This window comes from Medicago truncatula, chromosome 3, assembly GCF_003473485.1.
Source record: "Medicago truncatula cultivar Jemalong A17 chromosome 3, MtrunA17r5.0-ANR, whole genome shotgun sequence".
In the NCBI taxonomy this organism is placed as follows: domain Eukaryota; kingdom Viridiplantae; phylum Streptophyta; class Magnoliopsida; order Fabales; family Fabaceae; genus Medicago; species Medicago truncatula.
In genome coordinates, this window is record NC_053044.1 from 13629634 (window position 1) to 13641650 (window position 12017).

Here is a 12017-nt window from a genome sequence, read left to right on the forward strand (position 1 = left end):
ATACCAGAAAAAACCAAAACATCTTTATTTTTCTTATCAATTTCAAAGAACTGCATAAAAGAAAAAAAAAAACCATTTTCTAAAATCATTCAACCATTCTATGCAGTTTGAACCATAATAAACCCGTTGAACACAGTAATCCTACGGTTCCTCCAAATTTTGAATTCCCTGTGTATGAAGCCGAAGATGAAGAGGATGATGATATACCATATGAGATCACTCGACTGCTTGAGCAAGAATCAGCCTATTGTATGGAACGATGAATGCCAGGAAGCTTTTGATAGCATCATGAATTACCTGCTGGAACCACCTATCCTTGTCCCTCCCGTGGAAGGAAGGCCTTTGATTTTGTATTTGTCAGTGTTTGATGAATCTGTGGGATGCGTGCTTGGTCAACAAGATGAGACTGGAAAGAAAGAACATGCTATCTACTATCTGAGCAAGAAGTTCACCGACTGTGAAACTCGGTATACAATGCTTGAAGAAGACTTGTTGTGCTCTAGCTTGGGCTGCCAAACGCCTGCGTCATTATTTGGTGAATCATACAACTTGGTTGATATCCAGGATGGATCCGATAAAGTATATCTTTGAGAAAGCTGTTGTTACTGGGAAGATTGCACGCTGGCAGATGCTTTTGTCTGAATATGATATTGTGTTCAAAACTCAAAAGGCAATCAAAGGTAGCATTCTTGCCGATCATCTTGCCTACCAACCTCTTGATGATTACCAACCAATTGAGTTTGATTTCCCCGATGAAGAGATCATGTATTTGAAATCAAAAGACTGCGAAGAACCGTTGATTGGTAAAGGTCCAGATCCCAATAGCAAGTGGGGTTTAGTCTTTGATGGTGCTGTCAATGCTTATGGTAAAGGAATTGGGGCAATCATTGTATCCCCGCAAGGGCATCACATTCCTTTTACAGCCCGGATTCTGTTCGAATGTACAAACAACATGGCTGAATACGAAGCATGTATCTTTGGGATCGAGGAAGCAATTGACATGAGAATCAAACACCTCGACATCTATGGAGATTCTGCGCTCGTCATCAATCAGATAAAGGGTGAATGGGAGACCCACCATGCTAAGTTGATTCCTTATCGTGATTATGCTAGACGTTTGCTGACATATTTTACAAAGGTTGAGCTGCACCATATTCCTCGTGATGAGAACCAAATGGCTGATGCTCTTGCTACTCTATCCTCCATGTTCCGAGTAAACCATTGGAATGATGTGCCAATAATCAAAGTGCAACGCCTTGAAAGACCTTCACATGTGTTTGCTATTGGGGATGTGATCGATCAGGCTGGCGAAAATGTGGTTGACTATAAACCCTGGTACTACGACATCAAATAGTTCTTGCTGAGCCGTGAATATCCGCCGGGTGCTTCCAAACAAGATAAGAAGACCCTGAGAAGATTGGCCAGTAGATTCCTGTTAGATGGATATATTCTGTATAAGAGAAACTATGACATGGTATTGTTAAGATGTGTTGATGAACATGAAGCAGAGCAGTTAATGCATGATGTACATGACGGTGCCTTCGGGACCCATGCTACAGGGCATACTATGTCAAGGAAGTTGTTACGAGCAGGTTACTACTGGATGGCCATGGAGCATGATTGCTACCAGCACGCCAGAAAGTGCCACAAATGTCAAATCTATGCTGATAAGATTCATGTGCCTCCGCACGCTCTCAATGTTATTTCATCCCCATGGCCGTTCTCAATGTGGGGCATCGACATGATTGGAAGAATTGAACCGAAGGCTTCAAATGGTCATCGTTTCATCTTAGTGGCAATTGACTACTTCACCAAATGGGTTGAAGCAGCATCTTATACCAATGTGACCAAGCAAGTGGTAGCTAAGTTCATCAAGAACAACATCATCTGTCGATATGGTGTTCCCAGCAAGATTATTACCGACAATGGTACCAACCTGAACAACAATGTGGTGCAAGCTCTTTGTGAAGAATTCAAAATTGAGCATCATAACTCTTCTCCTTATAGACCTCAGATGAATGGTGCAGTTGAGGCCGCCAACAAGAATATCAAAAGAATTGTCCAGAAGATGGTAACTACTTACAAGGACTGGCATGAGATGTTACCCTATGCTCTGCATGGCTACCGTACTACTGTGCGTAGTTCAACCGGGGCAACCCCTTTCTCTCTTGTATATGGTATGGAAGCAGTTCTTCCTTTGGAAGTGGAGATCCCATCTCTCCGTGTGATCATGGAAGCAAAGTTATCCGAGGCTGAATGGTGCCAAAGCCGGTATGATCAGTTGAATTTGATTGAGGAAAAACGTATGGATGCCATGGCTCGTGGACAGTCATATCAAGCAAGAATGAAGACTGCCTTTGACAAGAAAGTCCATCCTCGAGAATTCAAGGTAGGGGAACTTGTATTGAAAAGAAGGATAAGCCAGCAACCCGACCCAAGGGGCAAGTGGACGCCTAACTATGAAGGTCCTTATGTTGTCAAGAAGGCCTTCTCCGGTGGTGCTTTAATTCTTACACACATGGATGGTGTAGAACTTCCAAATCCAGTGAATGCCGATATAGTCAAGAAATACTTTGCCTAGAAATATGAAAAGAACAGCGTGGTAGGTCGAAAACCCGAAAGGGCGGCCTAGGCAAAAATGCGCTTCCCGGTGGATCGAAAACCCGAAAGGGCGGTCCAGGCAAAAATAAGGGACAAAAAATATATGAAAAAAGCTCGCTGAGATTGTACACAACTCAGGCAAGAATGAGCGTCTCGATGAGCCGAAAACCCGGAAGGGCGGTTCATGCAAAAATGAGATTGAAACAAAAGGCAAGTAACATTATCTGGCCAACCACCGTCTCCCTTGGGGCATCTGCAGCTGTTAATGACCGTCTTCATCAAAAGCTCTTATGCTTGCGAATTCAAAAGTTTCTAGGAAATGTCATGATTGCTGTGTTCAATGTACCACCAACCAATAAAATTACCATTTTCCAAGCTTTGTAAATCTGTGGAGTCACGCCTTCGGCTGACCACCACTCTTATACATCAATTTGAGCCCGTGCTTTTGTTTGAAACTCTGCTTTCTTTTTACTTTCAAAGTTATGTTCAAAAATATTTTCCTTCTATTTTTAATAATGACAAATGCTCGAAACAAGCATCTTGAAAATTGAAAAAGTTTTTTGAAAAGCAAACCTGAGCAACATGGTACATTCAAACGAACATGCATGAGCGAGTGTATGTTGGTGTCTATTTCAATATATGTTACAAGCAGGTTCTCCTCCAGGATAGTTTGTGGTCAATGGCAAGAATGAAAAAACAGAATGAAAATGCATGAAAATGAATAGGCTCGCTAAGTTGAAAACCCGGAAGGGCGGCTTAGGCAAAAATGAGCACCCCGCTAGATTGACAACCCGAAAGGGCAGTTCAGGCAAAAATGGGGCATTGAAAAGAATTTATTTCCCCGGTGGATCGAAAACCCGGAAGGGCGATCCAGGCAAAAATGGGATGCAAAAATGAATGAATGAAATTGAGAAAAATAACATGCAAAAAGCATTGACCACAGATGCCACATCTACAATATACTCAGCACTGAAACGCCCATCAATGACGGCATTATCCCCAGCGAGTTGATTAGCTACCTGCCCTCAGCCATGGTCCCGATACGTCTCCCAACGACGTCATCTCCAAAGAGGATTTCCAGGAAAGTATAATATAGCACGAGCCACTACGTGCCCAATACTCCAATGTCTTGTCTGTCTCTGCGAAACTGTGTCTACAAACTGCCAACAGCCATGCATTACAAGCATTCATACATGCATAATCATGCATATTACGTGCCCATGCATTTAATGAAACTGTTATATCATCCATGCATATTGCATTTCCAATGTCAACATCAGTCTCAACTCAATACTCATGTCGGGTTCTCTGTCAAAATCTTGTGAGCCAATAATATTGGTCAATTTCTACCTTTCAAATCAAATCGACGTCAAGTCAATCTCAATCTATACTTTGTCAAAAAACTAATCCCCTGTGAATTTGTTTCTGTTCGGTCAAGTGGCTAGTTCAAGTCCAAGAACAGCTTGTACCTATCAATTTGCTTATGTTATCGGTCGAGTGCCCAGCTCAATCCAAGAGCAGCTTGTACCTGTCAATATGTTTCTGTTTGGTCAAGTTACCAGTTCGCATCCAAGAACGACTTGCACCCGTTTACTTTTCAATGTTATCGGTCGAGTTACCAGTTCGAATCCAAGAACAGCTCGTACCTGTCTATGTGTCTATGATTTTGGTCAAGTGGCTAGTTCAAGTCCAAGAACAGCTTGTACCTGTCTATCTGTTTCTGTTCGGTCAAGTGGCTAGCTCAATCCAAGAGCAGCTTGCACCTGTCTATTTGTCTTTGTCTCCGGTGGAGTAACCAGTTCGCATCCAAGAACAAGCTCGCACTTGTCTATTTGCCTTGCTTTCAGTCGAGTGGCTAGTTCGAATCAAGAACAACTCGTACCTGTCTACCTTTTCTATGTCTCCGGTCGAGTGACCAGTTCGAATCCAAGAACAACTCGCACCTGTTTGTCTGCTTTTATTTCCGGTCAAGTGCCCAGCTCAATCCAAGAGCAGCTTGTACCCGTCAATTTGTTCCTAGTCTCCTATCTACCCTGTTATCTGTTATCTTGTCAATATCTACCAATCCCGCAATGGATACGACATCTTTTGTTAATTCCAGCTTTCGTTTGTCTCGCACTCATAATCCAAATGTTGCATGGCATTCATGATATTTGAAAATGTACGAGCGTATTTTTACGTCCAAACACAGTGAAAATGCTAATATTTAAGTATCTTCGTCCCGTCAAGCCAAAGACTCCGTCTCTTGACCCTCCAGACAAAGAAACTTAAATAGGGGCAGCTGTTATACCCTGATTTTGGACCTAAAAATACTCGTTCAAATTTCTTTTTTAACACTGATGTTTGTCAATTCTCTGTTATTTTTCTCTGAATCTTTACTCTCTTTTTAAAACATATTTTACTGCCTCTGTCTGTCTTTTCTTGCATTACAAGTCATTTAAGAACTCTCTGAAACGTCGCATTACTTTTCTTGCATTTTATTTCAAAAAATCATACAAAAGGGTATTTTGGTCATTTCCTGCAGTGGAACCCATTTTAGTCCCTGTGTTTGCCTCTGAGTCTTTTCAGTTTGTCTGTACAAATCATTATCGAGTCTTTATTAAGAAAATAATTTCAAAAATTGCATTTGAGTCAATTCGAGTCAGTCTAGTCCCTAGGGGCGTTTTGGTCTTTTCCTATTAATATTTTGACAGGGAGGTATTTTAAAATACCTCATGTCAGTAATTGGTTCGTTTTAGTCCTTTTGTTGATTTTAATTTTAGTTTCACTTTACGTTTGTCAAAATTACTTTTTTTAGTTCAATTTTATTTTTAAATCACAATTTAGTCCAAAACTTTTTAATTTTTATTTTTTGTCCATTTTTAATTGCTGTCCAGTCCTTTTTTTTTTTTGCAGAAAAGGTCCCAGGGGCATTTTTGTCCAGAATTTTCGCACACTTCAGTCCCAGTCCAGATGGCATTTTCTCATTGGCCCACAAATACACATGGCAGGCTATAAATAGATGTGTCAGATCCAAATAAAAAAAATCAGAATCAGTCACATCACAAAAACAGAAATTTCTTTCTCTCTCCAAAATCAGTTAGATCCAAAACAGAAAATCACCAAAAAATTCTCCAAGAACACCAAGAACAAATCTTCACAAAATCAACAAATCCGAACCGGATTCACTCAAAACCAACTCAAATCATCACAAAATCAACAAATCCGAACCGGAATCATTCAAAACCACCGCGAATCACCACACCAACACCAAATCCGTACCGGATTTTCGAGCAAAAGCGGCACCACCGGAGCAAATCCGCGCGCGCGCGGCGGAGAGAAGAGGAGGCTCGGATTTTTTTTCTCCGTTTCACGACGACGGTAACACTTTTTTCCCTCGTTTTCGCGCATATACACATGTGAAAAGTTTGTTACGAATCAAGATTTGTAGATCTAAGCTTGTACGTTCGGATTTTTGAAATTTTGAGGCCGGATTCGGACTCTAGAGCGAAAAGGATATCTAGATCCGTAAGCCTTTTTTACAAAAAGAGTGAAAAAATTCCGAAAGTTCAAATGTAGATCTAGTCCGAATCGCTCCGTTCTCGCTAAAACTAACGCCGGATTTGTGTAGAGGAGGTGGTGACGGAACTTTTGATGTAAAAATTTTTAAAAAAAAAGAAGTTCGAATTTTCCGACGCGGTGGCGCCGCCGCCGGAAACCGGCCGGCCGCCGCGCCGGAATCACCACCACCACCCACCTTCGCCGGCGGGATTTTTAGAGAGAAGGGAGAGCTTCTCTCTCTAAGTGTGACTTAGAGAGAGAAGAAGAAGAAGTTTATGTGATTTTTGTGTGAAAATTCCTTTTTATACTCCCTCCGTTCCCACGCGCGCGCGTGCGTGCTCTTGTTGTGTTCCCTCGCTCTGTGAACCGTCAGATCTGGATTGTTCCAAGATCTGATGGCTGCTGTGTGTTTGATTTTGAATCCTGCGTGTGACTTTTTGTGTGGAATATGGTATATTTTCTGTTTGAACCGTTAGATCTTTGATCTAACGGTCACTGTGCTTCCTGCAATTTTACACTACCTTTTGTGCTCTTTTTTGGACCCTTGGATCTTTGATCCAGTGGCTGTGATGTGATCTTGGGAGTTAGATCTGGACCTCTGGATTCATCCAACGGTCCAGATTAAATCCTGCTGAGCCTCTTTTTAATTGCTTTTTAATTGTGTTTTTAAATACCTTTTTTACACTTTCTTGGTGTTTTATGCTTCTAAAAAATTTCTAAAAATATTTCCCTATCATTTTAATTTTTCCTCTAAGTATTAGAATTTATTTGCTTATTTTTGCATTTATTTTCTTTACTTTGTTCTTTTAATTCTTGCTCATTAAATTCCATATATGTTCTTGATGCATTTTTTCATATTGTGATATTTTTGCATGTGAAATAATGTGTGAAAATATCTCTAGGAATATGATATAATGCTTGGCTTGTGTGTACTCTTATGATCCTCACATTGTAGCTTAAATTCAAACCTTTCAAAAATGGCTATAATGTGGGAATTATAGGTCATATGCATGTATGAGTGTTATACCTAAATTCTAGGTGTATTTTACTACTTTGTTTCATTGCATTATTTTCTTTCTCTTGTGCTATTCAATTCTATATTGCTTGCATTTTTTTATCATTTTGTATTTGTGTTACTAACTCTTATGCTTCATATCTCACTCATTCCATAAGCACCTAATCTTTGTACCCTCATTGCTCCTAATTTAGGTTTTCTTTTTGTATTCATTTCTATGCCAATTGGTTTGTAATAAATTTAGTTAGTTTAGTTTAGTTTACATTCTTGCAAGACCATAGCATGTATCTAGGACTCAATGTAAAGGACTATGGACACTATAAGTGATGTACACCGACACGAGCACCGACACATGCACACACCCCACATGGATGTTCTAGATGCATGATTAGGGAATGTATGCTTAGATGCATGATTAGGGAATGTATGCTTAGATGTATGCTTAGATGTATGCTTAGATGTATGCTTAGGTTCAGGGGCTTATTGGATTCGATGGAGCATTGTCATGTCACCTGAACGTCGTATGAGCACCGACGAGACGTGTCGCCTTTTCAGGACGTGTGCTGGTACTCCAGATGGATCATGTCCGGCAGACAAAGGATGGTGTGTCACTTGCCGAAGCAGGTGCTGAGGCAGTACGAACATGTTCAGAGGGTTCCCCAACCTCCTACTACGGTTATGCCTCTTGCCCCAACAGATGTTGTAACACTCCTATTTCTATTAAAGCAGTTAAACATGCGAATAATACATTTATTCAAGAAATAGGGGCTACGCAACATTCAAAATTCAAAAACCAATAAACATGCATATAAACCTCAACAGTCGCAGCGGAATACAAACTAGAGTAAATCCAAGTATACATGTTATGAATAAATAAATTACATCATATAGATGTATCTCAAAAATCCCAACAAATGGGTAATCTCCAAACATAACAAAATCCAAAATAAACTAATCTAGACTGACACAACGAAGTCTAGATCAGAGCCGACTAAACATCTAAACACCGATATCGGAGAAAGCTCCCGATATCCACCAAGCACAAAAACTCACCAAGCATCTAATTCTGCACAACGTCTACTCATCCATACAGATAGGCAGGCGGTCCATAACAGATCCACTAGGGGTAAGTATTACATCATCATAATCCAAATAACAATTAACATGAATATTTCAATTTAAACATCATGCACTTGATCAATAATAATATTCTCATATCAATACTTACATCAAACCCCAATATCTCACATCAATAATCACCAATCACATGTGTCATGAACAAATATCAATTCACAATTATTCATACACAATCACCAATCATATACATCATGAACAATCACCAATCATAAGCCATGAAGAATCATTAATCATATTTCATGAACAATCACCAATTACATGTGTCATGAACAAATATCAATTCACAAATATTCATTCACAATCACCAATCACAAATATTCATGAATAGTCATTAATCACATTTATCATGAATAGTCATTAATCACATTTCATGAACAATCACCAATCACATGGGTCATGAACAAATATCAATTCACAGTTATTCATACACAATCACCAATCATATACATCATGAATAATCATCAATCACATTTATCATGAATAATTATTAATCAAATTTCATGAACAATCAGCAATCACATTTATCAATAAGACTCATGTCATGATATGCACCTATTGACACATATATGCATGTGGTACCAAATCACCTCAGGGTCGTCACCCATATCCAGATCTCAAAAGATCTCTGCCAGGCCGAAGCCCTATAACGAATAAAACATCGTATCCTGATCTCAAAAGATCTATGTCAGGCCGAAGCCCTATGATGAATAAAACATCATCTCAACACGACTATGATGCATGGACATGTATAAGGACTCGATAATGCGACAACAATCCACAATTTTCACCTCAATATATAGGACAACACCCAATTATATTGATTATCTCCACAACATTTGCATTATCAAGAAAACATGCTCACACACAATCAATTCATAGTATTCATTATCACACATCAACATGATTATCAATAATCAACAATGTCATTCAACATCAACTATATCATATAGTTTCACCATTCCAAACAATTCTCATATTCCAAGTAAGAGAACATACAACATTTTCATGACAAATATCATATCCGACATATAACCATTCAACATCAACTATCACATATAGTTTCACCATTCAAGCATTCCTTACATTCTAAGTAAGATAGCATACACATCTCATGATAAATATCATATCCAAAACAAACATTCATTCATACAACTTCACTTAGTCATATAAGAATAGTCACCATAAATCATAAGACAATTGACTCAAGAACATTTCCGACAAAAATCCAAATCATGTGGCAAACGGCCAACATTGACAATTTTTCAAAGCTAGGCAACTTATTCAAGTTTGAAATCCTACAATTCAATCTTAATCAATCATATAAGTATGAGCATAGGCCACTTACGAACTATCAATCATTAGTTCAAAGATTAGCCTAAGTTCGTATGAGAAAATCTCAAGTTCACATTTTTCACATTCCCACCCGAAATCCAAGTTTAACATGATTAAGACATTGTACCAACTTTACAAGCATTGTCTAAGCCCATATGAACTGTAGACCAAGCTTGCAACCCTTTTTGTTCACAAAATTCCAAGTTTCGACAATTTCCGAAAAACCGAAACGACACAATCTCAAGTTTCAAACCATTTGGAAAATTGAAGTTTCGACAAAGTCGAAGGTGTTCCCGTAGAAAAGTAAGTGAAAACAGCAAAAGAACACTTCAAAACGATTGCCTAGGACCCCTACACGACCACCCCCAAGCACCCGGACACGGAGCAACAAGCATGTTGCCCTGTCCAGGGCGCCCAGCGCTGGCTTACTGACTTTTGGGCGCCTAGCGCCCTTGTTCAGGCGCAGCGCTCCGTAAACGCGCGTTTTCGCGAGTTTCGGCCGCGGGTTTTCACCAATTTCGACCAAAAATCGAATGTTTAAAGTCCTCAATCATCAAAAGTGATCCGAGACATAACCCGAGGCTCTAACACATCGAACTCGCTCGTTTCGTGGCATTTGTACAAGTTATGAAATTTTTTAAATGATTTTCTCAAAACAATAAGTCTTCAACAACAACAACGATTCATTTCTTCCAATTCAACACAATTCACAACAACATCTCAACATAATTCATACCCAAGTCATGCAATGAGATTATCATCAACAATTAACCACAACCACAACTTATGATCATTCATTCCATCATATTTCAACAACAACATGTCGTAATTCACCAATTTCACAAAACCACCAACAACAATCCATTTCTCAACAACAAATCATGAATATGCATACCCAAACAATGATTCATCAACCACAACATCAATTAACAGCCATAACATCAATTGAACAAGAATCATAACTCAATCCAACCACAACTTAGCAAAATTCACCAATTGAGCACAATTTTCACAACTTATCATTTGTTCCTATTTGAACATGTAATTTCACCATCAATCATACAATTATCATCAATTCATGCATACAAACATATCATCACAGTTGGAGCACGAATTTAGCAACAATTATTCATAATCAAAATTCATACAACATTTGAAAATTTCACAAAATGATGATGATTATGATGAAGACTAACCCCCTTACCTTAGATGAAGAGTAATCCCTACTTAGGCTTCAATTTAGCTCCTAAGCTCACTCCAATCCTCAATTCTTCAAGTTCTTCTCTCTAACCCTTTTTCTTCTCTTCACCACTTTCTCTCTTTACCTCTCTCAAATATCTATGAAATGAAATGAATGAGGTTTTTCTCTAAGACAAGTGTTTTGTGGTATATCCCTCTAATGGGCCTAACCCAAAACCTAATGGACTTAACCCATTTGCTATCCAAATCAAAATGTTTCTACACTCCAAAAGGTAATTAACTAATAACGGTAAAATGTCACTAATGATCACTAAACGGTAAAATATCAATTTACTCTAGTAACTAAATGAAATAACTATTCTCACTAATCACTAAAAGTAATTCCCACCAAAAATTATAATTTTTACCCGTTCTCACAAAATGACCAAAATACCCTTAAGTCTAAAAGACTAAAATACCCTTCTAACACGGAAACCCATGAAAATGCACCCAATGATGAATAATCAAACACAAACACATAATAAAAGTAATTAAAATAAATCTAGCTAAAAATCGGGTTGTTACAGATGTGGTTGCTGCCTTCTTGGAGTTTGCTCTGCATGTCATTCCCCAGCAGCAGCGGGATGGTCAGGTCTCGGAGGACGAGCCTTGGAAGCATTCAGGAGCGTACATTAGGTGGTTCTACCGTGTATCCCATCCTCTCATCGTCAACCCTGCTCTAGAGCCTGACATTGTCATGCCGAGACCTATGTACCAGGATATTCTTGTTGACCAGTAGTGGGCTAGACATCCTCCCGATCCATTCCAGATCATCAGCAGCATTAGAAGCATAGTGTAGCATGCGATGCACATTCGAGAGGTGGTTTCAAATCTACTATTCTTCAGCATCTTGGAAGGCCTCCAGACCGATTACAGCGTGTTTGACGATCAGCAGGTTCCAAGGAAGAGGTCTAGGAGTCATAGTCCGCAGGAGCAGCAGCAGTAGGGTCTTAATTTATGACTTGTTTTTTTTATGACTTTTTGGATGTTTGTAGTATTTTCCTGACATTTTGGTTGTACTACTTTTACATTTGCACGGTTGGACTTATTTATGACATTTACGTTATTTTTCATTAAAATTGTGTTTCTAAAATTATTCGTTCTCTAAATTATGAGTTCTGGTTGAATCAATGAATGATTGTATCAAAATTAT